We start from the raw sequence: 17913 nt of genomic DNA on the forward strand, positions 1-17913 counted from the left end.
CCCAACTATGGCACTGAATGTCAGTATCTTTGTAAATGCAGGCGTCAGTTTTGTAGCCCATTCATTGGATGTGTATTCCCGACAGGTCAGTTAATACATATGTAACGGTGAAGCAAAATAATAAAAGTGCTCATTGTTCTCAAAAAGAGTAGTTTATCTTTCATATACTTCATGATTACATAATATATATACAGTTGAACTTCGGTATCTCGAACACTGATATCTCGAATATCATGTATATCATGTCGAAGTGATTTGGAAGTCCCAACCACATATTCTTTAAGCATTTTACTATCGGTATCTCGAATCATCGAATACAGTTTTTTCTCAGTTCTATCAAGTTCGAGATAACGACGTTTGACTGTATATATATTCCTCCTAAAATAAGTCGTAAATATAACTGTTGGGAGTATATTTGTGAAAACAAAGTCAAAGGTCAAGTGGACTGTAACTCTGGTATTTTTTGAAAAGACAAACATTCCTTATTATCAATATTTATTACAATTAGGCAAATACTTTGAATATTTTAATGAATCAAAAACCGAGAACCTCTCCTTAACTATTATTCCCTCGTTTTAGATTTTCATATTTCTCATTTTACAGTTAATATCAATTTTATTGAAATTCAATATACATAAAAATGGCCTGATTTTGATAATATGGGAAATGAACTTTGTTTAACTATCTGGGTGAGTTTAAAATGATAATATATATTTATGTACATGTTTATTACTGGAAAACAGTCATTTTGACTTGGTATACTAGTAGGTATGAAATTAATGGTAAACGATCTACTGGATCAACTTCAAACGCGAACACTATATAGCGCTTTTTCGAACACAGGCTCATCAGTTAGAGATTCTTTCATAAACAACATTATGAACGTTGCTCTTATATTTAGATTTATACTTTCCTTATGTAGTGGTATACAATATTATGTCTATTTGCAGAGACATACATGTATGACCCACCTTCAACATCATCTACAGAAGACAATAGACTTAATGCATCAAGATTATCAAGTCATATAAAGAGGGAAATATCAACAAAAGCTAATGCAGATGACCAGAGCGTGGAGCTCTCTGCTTTTTATCTGACTCTGGTCACAGTAATGGGGTTAGTTGGTGTGTTTATATTAATACTATCCATCTATGTTACCATACAAATAAAAACCAAGTGTAACAGAGACAAAAAGAAAAGAAGTAATTCAAAACAAAGTTACAAAAGTGGAAATTCTGACTCAGAGTCATATGAATCATTACAAAGCATTCATATGATTCCGCCAAATCAAATAACAGATGAAATGGAAACTTTCAAAGAACCTGGTAACTCGAATCATTTTAGTGATGACACAAAGAAACATCAAAATGACGATTCAGGCTACCTTGCACCTCAGATATCCACGAACATTTCGACAGAACACAATGATGAGATGAATAAGAAGTCTGTCGGTGAGACAGCGAACACGAATAAATGCGACTTGTACCTTACTGTCACGGGATGAAACACTGATTTGAAATTTCCTATAAAGTTACTTTTGAGCGTTGTGGATGCCTTTGTTCAAAATCTATTTAAAACATCATTGAGTTAAGAATGGTAGTTAAATCACCAATAACAAGATCTTCTTTGAATGAGAAATGGCTTATTAAGATACTGTATAGGGGGAAAATAGCCATCCATACAAAATATGTATATGTAAATTATGTATATAAATATTCGCTATATTCACGGTGTTGATAAATCCGTGAATTCAAGAAACAGTGAATAAGTTTTCAATAAACTATTTTTGGAAATATGAGTATAGACTACGATTTACCTACAGTAGTCCGTGGCGCAGTGGTTAGAGCGTTTGCACTAGAGTCGCGGCGTAAGGAGTTGATCCTTACGTCGCGGGTTCGAATCCCACTGTGGGACGTGGAGACCGGTCCTTCTGATGAGACCGTATAAACCGAGGTCCCGTGTCGCAGTAGGTGCTGGCACGAAAAAGATCCCTCACTTCTCAATGGCCGTAAGTGCCGAGTATAGGACAAAATTTGCAGCTCTCCACCGGCAAGTGGTGGCATCTCCATATGAGTGAAAAATGTTCGAGAGGGACGTTAAACAACATACCAACAAACCTACAGTAGTCATTCAGTAATTATGAGTGGGACTTGACAATTATTTTAATTATAAAGCTTTACTTAACTTACGTCAGCAGATAATGACCTGTATTTATTGTTGAAAATCTGTTTTATTAGCCAACTCTTCATGTTTGATCAATCAAAGCATGTGGGTCGTGGGTATTGATTACTGATTACCTGTGCGTAACTTATATTACCACGCGTATTAGTTTTTTTCCCGACATTTTGGTTCAAAAAATATTTATTCAAATAATTCTCGAACTTACTGTAGATAAGAAAATATTTTATTTCGTCAATGTACATCAACACAATTAATACCGTCTGGTGGTTTTCGATGCTATGTATTATTCCTTTGGAAAGAATATCTTGGGATGTACAGTACACACGCTCATCGTAATAACATACAGGAAAGTCATTCGCCGTTTATAGTCAAAGACGTTTGACGGCAATTGTTTTCATTAATTGTAAATTAAGGTAGTACGATCCTCAGGTTCTGAAAATCAGGCATTGACTAATTGAAAATGCTTACAAAAATGTCTCTGAATTCTCAAAGTAATGTGTTATTACCCACGATAATTCTTCAAACTTCATCTTTAAAGTTAATCATATTATATAGGGAAAATTAGTAAATCTCAAATAAATTTTCAGGAAATGCGAATAAAGACACCTACTATGCATTTTCTAATTAAGATTTGATCAACAAATTCATTTTAGGAATAAAAATCATAGGTATCCAGGCTTTTGAAGAAATTGCATGGTTTCTACACATATAAGGTACTTTAGTTTCTTCTATTTACTTCGATCATTTTACAATGCATAGTGTATAAAACTTTTCCTATCATTGCAAAACACCATAAATCACTTCTTATTTCATATCATGTTAATAAACATTGGTATCTAAGGCTAGACTAAAAGAACCTCCATTTCTTATAATTTATAAAATACTTTTATGGGGTAAAAATTTCAACTTTTTATAAGACCTTCTAAGAACTTCACAGAACCTTGAATCACATTGAGAGGTATAAAATGAAAATTGTTGCATGAAAAGATTTCAATTTCAAGCTTCATTTTTGAGACTTTTTGAATTAAATTATAAATTAAAGAGTAATCCTTCCTGGCTGAGGATCGGATATCCTTAAATACCAAATCTAATCACTTCATTTAAACCTTCCAGGGTATTGTTTATGAAGTGAATACATAATGATGATGAATGTTGTTCTACAGCCAAGGGAGGTATCTTTTATTTTACACCAATTCCGCGAATTCATCAAACCGCGATCATGTCAGAGGAGAGAAAAACGTGAAAATTACAACCCCTGAAATTAATCCCCTGTACAGTACATGCACGTTTATATTGATATTTTCATTATCTCGAATTGGGGTTTATTTTCAAAATCGATTAACAATGCCTTAAAAAAAACAAACTCAAAACATAGTATGTGGTCCCATGCTAGTTTGCGCACCCACTCCTAGCGTGAGAGGTATCGTTTGTTTTTATCTTTTCTTTCTCTATAATGTTCAATATAGGGTGAAGGTATTATTTTTTTAGAGGGGGGAAGGGGGTGGCCTTTCTCTATTTAGATTTAGCCGAAAGAAAAGCCTCTTGATAAGTTCCTTCTGGAAACTAACATCTAAAAAAATCTACTACATTTTTAGTTTCGTTTTCGTCCATTATCAATTTTAATGCATACAGCAATCGTACGACTTTGAAAAGAAGAAATATACATGTAGATATTGAAACATGACCGAAATAATAAATGCCATATATATAATATATCAAAGTTTAAATAAAACGTTAAAGACATTTTTTGGAATTGTGAAAAATACCTTGCAGGAAGTAACTTGTTGACATCTATCGAGCCATGTTTTGTATGGATGGCTGAATATCCGTGGTGGCCTATATTGGGATTTAAAATTCTGAGTATAAAATGTCTTTGCGCTTGCCGATAGAGAACACATGTATAAACGTATACCTGCATTTTAATTATAATATGCCACTTCAGAGACGTTGCGATCAAAATATTTATTCATGTGTTATTGATATTTTTGTCCAGATTTCGAAGACACTATTGTAGATTATACACATACATATGAAAAATCAATCAGTTAAAAGAATTGATCACGTTACAGAATAAAACATTGTTCAGATACCAGCATTGCTAAGGTTTGCAGACAGTATCAATCTTCATTACATGTACCGGGGTAAAGTCTTTTTAAAAAATTCAACTTCATATATAATTAATCATATGTAAAAATATTTACTTGTTGATTTGAGAAGTTTCATTACATGTGATGAAATAGAAATCATATGTTTTTTAATTCAAAAAATCAAAATATATTGTTACCACGGAGCACACTTCACAACATCATAATGTCATAAGTTTCTCAAAATACTTTCTTATACATTTCACGCACAGTCTCTGGCTTAATACTCACTCATTAAAAAGTTTTCACAAACATGCATTTAGTTGGCTAATAATTGCGTATAAGCATTAGTTCATTTGTCGATGTTTTATTTTTTTTTACCGCGTAACTCTGGTTTCACAAGATCAGCTATATACAGTGAACCATCTCTTTCCATAACGTTACTAACTCTAAATGGTAATTTGTTCCCTCACATACATATATCATTTTAACTATAGAACGTTCTGTCTAATTCAATATAAGACGACGGAAGGTGCCTTTCATTTCGCAGTTTTAAATCTGAAATAAATTTGAAATAGATCATGATATATTGAACTTTTTAAAATGAATAATTTCAGAAATCATTTGAATTTATTACTTAAACACTTATTCCAAATTTGGCTATATTACGGTGTTAAGTTAAAATAGATATTACAAGTGTACGAACATTTTCGACAACCCTTTGTATGTTTTGTTAGTTCATAATTAATAGAAAGATCCTAGCGAAACACAACAATCACATTATTTAAATATACAGTAGCTTACCCACAAGTATTTCAAATCGAGAGGACTATGAAAAACATGTACTTTTATAAAACATCAAGTTTACTATGCTATCAGAATCTCCTTTCTATACACTGCAAATAATGATAACTATACCAGATAAGCTAGAAAAGGCTTGAAAAAAGGTTTTAGTTTTTTAAATGTGTTGCCAAATTGTGAATAATAACACCTGGACATAACTGTTTTTATTACAAGTATTGTTCGGTGCTTTTGCACCATCAATCCTAATCCTGGCCGAAACTCACAAAGTATAAATAACAATGTCGATTATGATCAAATGCACACTGTGTACAATTAGACCAGCAAACACGATGACTCACTGTCTAATAAGGTCTGTATACCTCTTTAGGATGATCCAGATTGGTATGCTAGTATGTTGTGCGATCCCGATCTGTACTCGAGTGTTTTATCACGGACATTCATATGATAACCAAAGTTAGATAACCCGGCCCCTAGAAATTCCAGAGGTGGGATCAGGTGCCTAGGAAGAATAAGCATACCCTGTCGACCAATCACACCCACCATGAGCCCTATGTATTGATCAGGTAGATGGAATATTGCGTGGTACAAAACAAAAGCCTTACAATATCTATAAAATATGTCAGTCAAAATACGTCCCATTGATGTTATAGACCGTAGAATTTACGAAATGCTGACTTTAAACAAGGTTGTTGAAATCCCTATAACATTGACCTATCTGTGAGTATCCTGCTTTTGTTAAAAACTGAACGTACTCAGATCATGCTCTTGAGTATCAAATAAGTTGGGAGAAGTAAACAGCATATGCAGGTGACAGCGAAATATAATTGCACAAGTGAGGAATGTTGATGATGGAAAAACTGAAGTCTTCTCGTTTGTCTTACAATTTAGTTGTTAGTTGGCCCTGATCGTCTATAGCCAGTATAGTATCTAAATATGAATCAGATCTATATGTGGCGGATTCTGTGGTGAATGGAAGTAACTATTGTTAATTGATAAACACGCCATCGATATATCTTAATGTCGACTTGAAGGCCACATCAAGCGTGTTCTTCTCGTGTAGAGGTTTTTGAATAAATTCTGTTGAAAGGAATATAAAAACAGGTCGACTAATAAAGGACCACAATAAGTTCTTATCGCAATTCGAACAGTTTGTTGGTAGACCTGGTCTCCAAAGACTACACAGATGTAGTCAATGATGAGTTTCAGCGTCCTTTTCATATCAATTTCAGAGTACTTCTGTGTAGAATCAGGATGATTTTAAACAAAGTTATTTTGTTGATGACCAATTACATCATATTTAAGTTCCATTTTTATTGAAGAAGCAGTTGTCTATGATATCAAAAAGAAAAAAAAATAAAAAGTTTTTATTTTCTCGTGAGGAATTGTTGTATAAAGTGTAGAAATGCCATATATACGTTTTGGTATTACCAACTTTTGTGAAATTGTGCGATTTTGAATTTTCTAATAGTTCCTTGGAGTTTTTGAGACCACTTCTAGAATATGCTGAAGCACAGTACGTCTGAAGATTCTCCTTTACAACAGTGAATATTTTTGTGGGGAGTAAAGTTGGGGGCATGATAGAGCACTTGCTGGACCCGGCGATATATCTTTTTATTGTAACAATTTTATTTTCTTATGTCTGTTAGTTTGTTAATGTCCCTTACGAAATTTTTCACTCATATTGAGATGCCACTACTTGTGGAGGGCTGCAAATTTAGACCAGTACTCGGAACTTACGGTCTGTGAGCAATGAAGAATCTTTATCGTGCCAACACGTACTGCGACATGGGACCTTGGGTTATACGGTCTCATCCAAGGGACCAGTCCCCACGTCCCGCAATCGGATTCGAACCCACGAGGTAAGGATTAACTCCTTACTCCGAGACTGTAGAGCAAACGCTCTAACCACTGCGCCAAGGATTCTTATGAAGTTTAGTAATTAAGTATAGGTAGAGTAGACAAAAAATGCATAAAAATATGCCCCGATCTTCAATTTTTATGTTCATTAAAACCTCATAATCCTACATGTACATATGCATTGTTATTTAACAAAATTATGCTGATTTATGAAGGTATCGGAAGAGTTCTTTGATACACAATTAAAACATTTACATGTACACTGTATAGCCAAAAAGCGTCAATTAATTACGTGTGACACTGAGTTGACCAACATATTTTTTAAAAAGAAACAACTTTTGAATGAAAGAGCTCTTTGTTCTCATCTTTTTATGTTTTCTATATTCAAAACGGTGTTAATGGCATGTTCACTTATTGCTTAATTCGAGATTTAACAAATTGCTTAATTCGAGATTTAACAAATTAAAGGGGGAGTTTCGATATGGCTGTTTTTCGGCCCCTCAAGAAATAAAATGAAATTGTGATATGTTGTAGATTAAAGTGTTATCTTCCTAAAAATATGAAAAAAAAAAAAATTATACTGCACATTATCTGGTCACGTGATAATTAAAAATTTAAGTATACCCTCCCTATATTTTTGGAGGGATCATATTTAAAGGGGGTAATGGAGTTTATCTAATGTCAAAATCATAAATGAAATATTACAAATGTGAATAAAGACATCAAATAACCAATTTCAATATTTTTCTTTACAGAAAACTAATGATATTTATTTTATTTGAATGCGTTTTAAGGTGCAAGATTTTTCTCGTGTTTTAAATGTAACTTATCTTTCAAAGAGGATGAATGTAACATATAAAACGTATATGAATAATAAAGACAGGAATTTTCAAAAAATGAATCAATCGACAGTTTATATTTAGACTTAATAACCAATATATAACATTTTCCCGTACGTAGAAATATATAGACAAGAGATAGATAAACTTAAACTGTCATTGACAGGTGTTTGACACTGCTTGCAACACATTTTTATCAACTAAAGTTATTGTGCTACATGTAAATATAGTATTAATAAAATGTACCGTAATATCATTAAATTGAATTTTTAAAAAAAAATCTTGAAATTAACAGATTTCGGAATTCGGTACGATTAAAAAATGCAGCTATTCATATTTTTAGAGTATATTAAAAAGAATCATACTGCAATGTACATATTGTATTTAATAATACCAAGCGTATTACTACCAGTGAAATATTTTATCAAGATAGTAATTATTAGTCCCATACCAGTGAAGCCGGAGGGGTTTCCTTATCGTCTGTCCGCCTGTTTGTCCGTCCGTCTAGCTGTCTATTTGTCAGTCTGTTCCACTTAGTTTTTCGCACTTTTCTCTAAACGCTTGCAGATATTGAGCTGGTTTTGGTATTTATAGTGTATCCTGAAGAGAAACAGAGTTTGAAATTCAAGTTTAAATTTCGTTAAATTCTGCTTCATTGATTTTTGACGGAATATTACAAATTAAAAAAAAAGGGGGGGGGGGGTGTCGGCGTTTTTTGTTTTGTTTTGTTTTTCTAAAAAAAATCGCATATATTGAGCTGATTTTTGTTATGGTATATGTGTTAAACTTGAGTTATAGATCAAGTTTGCATTTTCTTCCGCTTCAATGACTTTTCAAATAGGACATTTTCAATTTTTAATGGAAACCAGGTTATACTTGGTGTGCTGATAGTGGACTGTTATTGCTAATGCAGTGCTTACAGAATGCGTGAATAAATAGCCAAATGATAAAAAAAACTAAAATACATTGAGTGCATGTCTTCTTTTCATTCCTGAACTTAAACTATTCATTCTTAAACTTAAAAGTATTTACGCATATAAAGAGGTGCATTATGTTTTCAGCAAAAATGAGACAATCCAGGCAAGCGAGTACGTACATGTAATTCCTCGCGCTTCCCAACTTCCTTTTGATACTTATGTTGTTTCACCAACTCTAGTCACTATTTGATTTGCTAGACCATAGTCGCAATTTAAAATACATTTGTAAATACACATGTATGTGTTAAATCATATCCTGCAGAAACGTACAAATCAACATCCAGTCTTAAAAGTAATCTACGTTCCCTACAAGTAGACCACACGGAAATATATGCGAACCTTCTCTAAAAGATTGAAGCGATTCTATTCAAAGGAATGGCTATAACGATATCCATGATAAAGAACGTTAATGAATGGACTGATTCTTAAACTTCTCTTTAGTTCAGTCAGTCATTGGAAAATGTAAGATCCGGCATCTGTTATAGTTCTGGTAATGTGTAACCCTAAATGCATCATCGGTGCATATTTCTTCAAGATAGGGATTATAGTTACATGAAAATGAGACATGCTCCAAAATATATACCCTGAGCATTCATCAAGAAAATGTAAGTCAGATCTAGCATTTGAAGCAAGTCTGACAGTGTGCATCCGAAGATGCATCATGAAGCACGTCCTCTCAAAAAGTGCTTATAGCTGCACTGCTCCATAAACATTAACCTGCTTTAAAAACATTAACCTGGAATTCTTTAACTGAAAATGCAGCATCTGAAACCCGACAGATGACATGAAAACACACTAGATCAGGCGACTCTGATGATATGAAAACATTAAAAACTTTTAATAACCTATTCGCCTATAACGATGGTATTACAAAAGCTCCCCCAACTTCGTGTAGGTGAGCTAAATATATGACGTGAACGTTATACGCGGGCGACGAAATAAGTATGGAAATAACGATAGGATACGATTATGTTTTCTAATGTCAATATTTTAGAGAGTTCTCTTTGGTTTAGAAAAAATATGCTACTTTTGGCTTTGTATTTTAACATGGCGTCAGATCAAGTAACCAGGAGCTTCTAATTTTAGATATGCAAATTTTAGACAATTTTCAATTTTTGGATATGAAGTGCACACGCGACACTTATCATATTTTAAGAAATTAGTGTGCTGAGTATATCTAAGTACGGAACAAAACTAGGTGAGTGTCCCTCATGCACTTCATATTCTAACCATCGATTTATAAATGCCACCCTCTTATATTTTCCCATTAGCCTAATGTTAAAGCATTTGAGGGTACATCTAAGAATGTGCCAACTACGGCGTGAATTCATCTCATATAAACTCTAGAAATATAAATAACAAATATTAACATATATATCTTGAATTCTAAACCAATTTTGAAAAAATAAAACGAAATTTATTTTTATGAAAATAAGTGGGCCGATAAGCGGCCTTATCGAAACTCCCCCTTTTATCAACTAAGGTTTTTCTATTGATATATTTACTACCTAAGATCAAAAGATCGGTTTACAAAATTTTATTTCAGGCATTTACATGTACATATATTCGCATATACGTAGAACCAAAAAGATCGTTTCTTATGTAAAAAGAATTTTTTTTTTTATATTTTCAGAAAATACTAATCATCATAGAGTGTGAAGAATATTTTTACAATTAATAATTAGGGATTTAATACTAATCAAATTTTGTCTATGAATGAACGTAGGTTTCAAACATCTCTCTTGTTTTATGTTAACTTACTACTATGAGATTGAGATTATGAGATTATGATAATGAGATTATATAATATTTTAACATTAACGTCAACACATAACATTTTGTGAAATATAAACCTAAGAGCTTAATAAACACAAAAAGATAACATGATTTCCGGAACGAAAAATAATCTAAACGATAGTTCACTTGTAGTAGTGATTTCCTGTGATTTTTTAATGTACATATATTAAACAATTTTTTCATCAATTGAGGAAGTTAATTCCTGGTAAGCATTTGAAAATTTCATTGTTAAAGCTTCTTTGAACATGAAATATCAATTGTGCTGACAACATGATGCTTATAAATAGACAAATCGTGACACTATGAAATGTCAGTAAGATTTTGTGGTTTTTAAAATTATTTTTTAGGAAAACATGAAAAAAATAATTTTGCATAAAAAATATACTTCATTAATTGGTAGAGACCAAGGAATCTGGAAGTTTAACCCTAAATGTTGTAATATAATTCGTTTCCAAAATACCAAGAGAACGGCGTTCAGATACACTTTTAAAAGTTAGTCTGAATTTTTAATTGTATCCTTTGGTAACAGCTAAGCCCCCGTCACACTTTTTTATGAACTTAAATTTTAACTTATGTAGTATAAAATGTTCATTAAGACCTCCCCCTTAATGAACCTTAACACCCCCATATGAAATTTTGATTAAGAAGATTTTTTTTGGGGGGGGGGGGGGGGCAGGTTCAAGGATTTTTTCAGGTTAGTCATCATTTTTTTTTTTTTACATTATAATACCCCCGTTTTAAAAATCGATCCATTGACATTTTTTCTACATCACACCTAAAATAGATTTAAGAATTCTAAATTAATGCAACTGGTTTTGTTTATTTTAACCCTGTTTCTCTCCTTGCATTTGGCTGTGACTTCAGCAGTGTAAAAAAGTAAGATGGCATGGATTGCTTAATCATTTGAGTATTACTTAATCTTACTGAATCATATAATAAAACAATTATTGCTGTTTTTCAGTCAATACAATGATTTAACTACCTTCGAAGTACAATATTCACCTCGTCCTTTGGTGAATATTGTACTCCTTAGATGGCTAAATCATCATATTGACCTCAAAAACAGTAATAATTGTATATAATTACATTTCTACAGTGAAATAATGTAATTTATTTATTGAATAAACGTGATATTCTCTTACGGTGTGAAAGAATATCTATGATATTCTGTCACAGTGTAACAGAATATCAGACGTGCGGCTAAATTCTTGATTTCCCTTCTTCACAAAAACTGTTTAAAAAAAATATTCCCTGGGTTGTGATAGGATAGTGTAAATAAACCATCCTAACAGAAACTAAAACTGTTATTTATTATTTTTTTTTTTTTACAAATATGTTATTGAAATCCAATATGTTTTCAATCTCACAATGGCTAAGCTATGACGTCTCAACCGCTCATCTATGTCATCACAGCCTTTGACACTGTGTTACGAAAAGACAAAGCCAAAGGGAAAAGCAAAGAAAATGTAATAAACAGAAAATTCAATATTTTGTAGTTAGATATGGCTTAGCACTTGTGAAAATATAAAAAAACAACCCGTCAACTTTATGACATTGAATATCCTCTATATGATTTTCTCCAATATATTAAATAAGTACATACTTCGTAGACTGAGTTTACAGAAAATTTCATTATCATGCAAATCATTTAATTGTTTATACCCAAGTTTAGAGTTAAAAAAATGAAATATATTGTGTCTTGATGTACCAACAAGCGTCATGAAAAATGAAATATGCTATCTATTCGATACCTCATTTTTACTGAGAAATAGTTCCGTATGTATCTTTCAGTGAAAAGATGAACAAAAAATACATATTTCAGGACTTAAAGGACTTATCAAATGATCTTTCAAAAATCTTAATTTTATGAAAAATATTATCTACAACCTTGTTTATTAAAATACCGAATAGAATAAACGTTGTTGAAAGCATATTTTAAGAGATATTAGGAGTTGAAATTCAAATATGGCAATATGCATATTTCAGTCGGATTTCGGCGAAATACTGCTCTGACGTCATAGGCAACAATTCAGTGATAGAGAGATGAGAATATGCACACTAATTACGGAGTTATCAACAACAAATGCAGCTTAATTACGAAAAATGCTGAAAAAATTAATTCCTAACGTGCTTCTCAATTACTATAGAAACACTAACTAGTTCTATGGTATAAGGCTTCTGAGATATTTTCGTTTTTTATTGACCAAACATTTAGAATCTGTAGCTTTGATTACGGCAATGTTTCGTGATCAGGAAATTATTTTTCAAGATCGCCATCCTTTAAAAAAAACATATGAAGACTTGCATAAATTAATATTATGTTAAAAATAAATAACAACAAAGTTATATAATGTTAAATTTGTGAATCAAATAAGTAAATACGTGTGATAAGATGACAAATCAAATCGTATTCTGATGGCGAGTTTCTTCGACTTCGCCGCGTCTCCCTCGCTATTGTCGATGCTATTTAAATACAATGTAAACAGATTTTTCTGATTTTTTCTTGCTGCAATTCTAACATATAAGGTTGGATATTCAATTTCATATCGACAAAATAAGTGATTTGGTCATCCACAACGCAGAAAATTCAGGTTGTATCGCGTATATTTTCGTAAGATTAACGTGGAGCTGATCAGCCATTGTCGCCTTTGACGTCACAGGGTCACGTGATCGCTATCTAATTAACTTGGATTTATAAATCAGGGGTTTTCATTTGAGTTAATAATTGATTAATTACCGCGATTTATCTGCAGTAAAAACACAAAATTTATAAACTGTGGTCATAATGAACGTTTTATGCTTTTAATTACAAATAATTTAGAAACATGCAATAAGTCCTTTAAGGGCAGACAGATGAATTATATATGTTTCGAAAACTAGAATGAACTTTAATCAGTAGAGACAAGTATGAGACTTTTAAAGTATATGGAATGTTTCCTTATTGTTCGACAGGTTCTAATACCCGACAATAGTTCAATTTTGATGATATTTTTCTCTGTACTGGGAGTGACATTTTCCACTTAACTTAATCTAAAATCGTATGAAGCAACAGTGAAGAGTCGCTTATAGAAGGAAGAATATATTTCCTGCTTAATTGGACTTATATATATACAGGTAAACTTCGATATCTCGACATCGCATATGTCGACAACCTGGGACATGTCGACATCCTTCCGCGGTCCCGGCAGTATTTACTATATAAATGATTTGCAAAAACTCTGATATGTCGACCTCGGTAATGTCGACAACTCGGGTTATCTCGACGTATATTTACAGTCCCAAGAGCAAAATTTACCTGGTATATGTCGACATCGGCAATTTTCTGCTCTACTGAACCTAACTGTTTGTCAAATAGGGTCGCTCGTCACGCACGGACGACTCCGGGTATCTCGACGTCGTCAAAGTTTCACACCTTTCACACCCATGTTTTGACTGCACGCTGCTCAATTAATTTTATAGACTGTGTTTGTAGGTGAATCCCAAGCCCCTTCGGCGTCTTTGAGAAGTTAATTGAGCTTGGGTAATATCATTACTAAATCTACACGATTCTGCGTAAATGTACAGAATGTTATTTATATCGAAACGTAACATAACTTTTAAATTTGAAAAAGATAACTAAATTACAATGAATAAAAAACACACTGAAAAATTCAAACTAAGGAATTAAAAAAATGTTTTAATGATATTTTGTAGTTAGAATGTATTCAACAGGAAACAATCCGATTAACGACACGATTGACCAAATCAGCCGTAATTCGTGCATCTGTAACATCACTACGTTAGTTTAGATACACAAATCTCTTTAAAAAAATAATTTTAATGTATATTCTTCCAGAATAGCATAAGAACAAAAATAATCCGCATTTAATTTTTTTACCGTATATCGGATGTCGACATTATACGGTTCGAAGTTTATAGAGCGCATTTCGTATCCTGTTCTGACGAAAAGGCAAGTTACACGCGAATGCAGCTCAATGCTGTAACTATGTGCTGAAACTTTGTGAATTTAGAAAGATTTCGATAAAGAACACGTTTCATAAACAAGATTTTTAAAATAACTTCTTAGATTTTTAATAAAAATAGAGGGAATTCTGAAATATGTTGAGCTACAGTCTATATTAAAGTCATGTACATATAATAAGCTTGTCTGTTTTGCTATGCAATTAAATCTTGGACGTCAAGTCTCAACTCTGATATCTCGACACCTCGGATATCTCGACATTTTCCGATGGTCCCGTCGATGTCGAGATAACGAAGTTTACCTGTATATATATATATATATATATATATATATATATATATATATATATATATATATATATATATATATATATATATATATATATATATATATATATATATATATATATATAAAATATATAATATATAGGATATTCAATGTTTTTTTTAGATGAATATGGAATTTATTTCACGAGTGAGACAGGATTTTTTTTTTATTTACACGAGAACGAGGCACGAATGAAAATATCAAAGAACCCTGTCTCACAAGTGAAATAAATTCCATATTGATCTACAAAACATTGAATTTTCTGTTTATTACATTTTCTTAGATTTTTCCTCTGCTTTTGTCTTTTTAGGTCACCTGAGTCACTCAGGTGACCTATTGCTATCCGTTTTCGTCCGTCGACGTGCGTCGTGCGTTAACATTTGAACATTTTTAGCTTCTCCTCTGAAACCGCTCAACCAATTTCAACCAAATTTGACATAAAGCATCTATGGGTGAAGGGGAACAAAAATTGTGAATTTCATGGTCCCTCCCCCCCCGGGGGCCTGAGGGGTGGGGCTAAAACCACCAAAATTAATGCAATCTTTAAAAATCTTCTTCTTTACTCCTGGACATCAAGCAGTCAAACTGTTGGCATGATTGTAATAAGAATTGAGCCCTTCTTAAAATTGTGAAATTCATGGCCCCAGGGTCAGGGGTTCTGGTGCTAGGGCGGGGCTATATAGATCATATAGTGAAAGTGCATTATTATTTTAAAATCTTCTTCTCTGCTCCTGGGTATCAAATAAACTAACTAAGTACATAGTTATAATGAGCAAGAGTGCCTCTTCCAAAATTGTGAATTTCATGGCCCCAGGGTCAGGGGTTCTGGTGAAAAGGGGGGGGGGTTATTGATTATATTGTGAAAATGCATTAATTCTTTGAAAATCTTCTCTGCTCCTGGGTATTAAATAAAGTAACTAAGTACATAGTTATGATGAGCAAGAGTGCCTCTTCCAAATTTGTGAATTTCATGGCCCCAGGGTCAGGGGTTCTGGTGAAAGGGGGGGGGGCTCTATTGATTATATTGTGAAAATGCATTAATTCTTTGAAAATCTTCTTCTCTGTTCCTGGGTATTAAATAAACTAACCAAGTATATAGTTATGATGAGCAAGAGTGCCTCTTCCAAAATTGTGAATTTCATGGCCCCAGGGTCAGGGGTTCTGGTGTTAGGGCGGGGTTCTATTGATTATATAGTGAAAATGCATTAATTCTTTGAAAATCTTCTTCTCTGCTCCTGGGTATTAAATAAAGTAACTAAGTACATAGTTATGATGAGCAAGAGTGCCTCTTCCAAATTTGTGAATTTCATGGCCCCAGGGGTTCTGGTGAAAAAGGGGGGGGGGGTTCTATTGATTATATAGTGAAAATGCATTAATTCTTTGAAAATCTTCTTCTCTGTTCCTGGGTATTAAATAAACTAACCAAGTATATAGTTATGATGAGCAAGAGTGCCTCTTCCAAAATTGTGAAATTGATGGCCCCAGGTCAGGGGTTCTGGTGTTAGGGTGGAGCTCTATTGATTATATAGTGAAAATGCATTAATTCTATTAAATAATCCTGTTTGCTCCTTAGTGTTAATCAGATAAACAAAGTGATTACTTAAATGTGTGATGAGCAAACTTCTGGTCCCAGGGTGAGAGGCTCTGGTGTTTCTCGGGGGGGGGGGGGACGAGGGGGGGCGGCTCTATTGATATTGTGAAACTGTAGTAAAAAAATGCATAATTTCTTTGAAAATCTTCTCTGCACCTGGGCATATCAGAGGCAAAAAGAGTAAAAGTTTTAATAAAGATTTTTGAACATCTGGACCATTTTGTCAAGTGTTCTGGTCCTGGCCAGGGCTCTATTAATTTGTATGCTACTGAGAGGAGTTATTCACCTTTGCCATTTGCTTTTGATAATTAGTCACTGTAAATAATGTACTTGAAAGGTTAATAGAATAAGAGAATTATGCAAGATTTTTTATCGTATAATGCAAAAAGATTTTCCTAGTTTTTATGATCAGGTAGACTTGTAAGTAATGGATACATAAAAATGAGACAAAAATAACTTGTGTTATTCAATACTCATCAAAGACCAAGAGAGTCCAATGTAAGAGATTTCAACAAGGAATTAATATAGTACAGAAGCACTGATAAAACGTTTGTTAATATACTGTATGGTGTTAGTGATAAATGGGGAACAGATCAGAACCTAATTTATGAACTGATAATGAACACTAGACTATTTATTTTGTTGATCCTGATCACCCTATTTTTCTTGCTTTTGGGCAACAAAGCTTCACTTTTCAGTTTATTTTATACTCTATGGATCCTCTAAATTGTTGTATTATACTCAGGTGACCGTTAAGGCCCTCGGGCCTCTTGTTGTAACACAGTGTCATAGGCTGTGACGTCATAGTTGAGCGGTTTCAAGAGACATCATAGCAAAGCGATTGCGAGATTGAAAAACGCTTTAAACATGGATTTTTAACGACATATTTGGAAAAACTTTGGCAATATAACTATAAGTCTCTGTTGGGATGGCTTTTAACTCTATCTTATAACAGGCCAGGGATTTTATTTTAAAAACACCCTTGGTGAAGGGAAGGAAAATTATACGTTTTGCCTCACTTCTGATATTCTCACACTGTGAGAATACCATTTTGTTATCCTTTCACACTGTGTCAGAATATCACTTTATTCAGTAAATAATTTACAGTATTTCACTGTTGAAATTATTATAAATGTTTATATATGAATGCATACAAAATGTGACTGAATAATTGTAAATAAAAACGATTTGATAGTAATTTTATGAAAAACGACGTGTTACGGTGTATGCAATGAAATATTTGCCAGACTGTCTATATAAACAAAATCAACAAAAAAAGACTAACGTTTACTGCTGTTTTTATTGAAAACTGAGCTTATAAAAATACAATATTTAGTTGTAAAGTAGATTGGGCAATTTCAATATTAAAGTACAGAGTGTATTTGTTGCAATTGGAAAATGTTCATCACTTTTCGAAGACATTGAACTCTTAAAAACCATGATATGACGTAAAGCATCGTTTGTCATAACATACATTACAATGTACGTATCACAC

The sequence above is a fragment of the Saccostrea echinata genome, unplaced genomic scaffold, assembly GCF_033153115.1.
Source record: "Saccostrea echinata isolate AGI-Se365-2 ecotype Australia unplaced genomic scaffold, CSIRO_AGI_Sech_v1 ptg000054l, whole genome shotgun sequence".
Taxonomy (NCBI): Eukaryota; Metazoa; Mollusca; class Bivalvia; order Ostreida; family Ostreidae; genus Saccostrea; species Saccostrea echinata.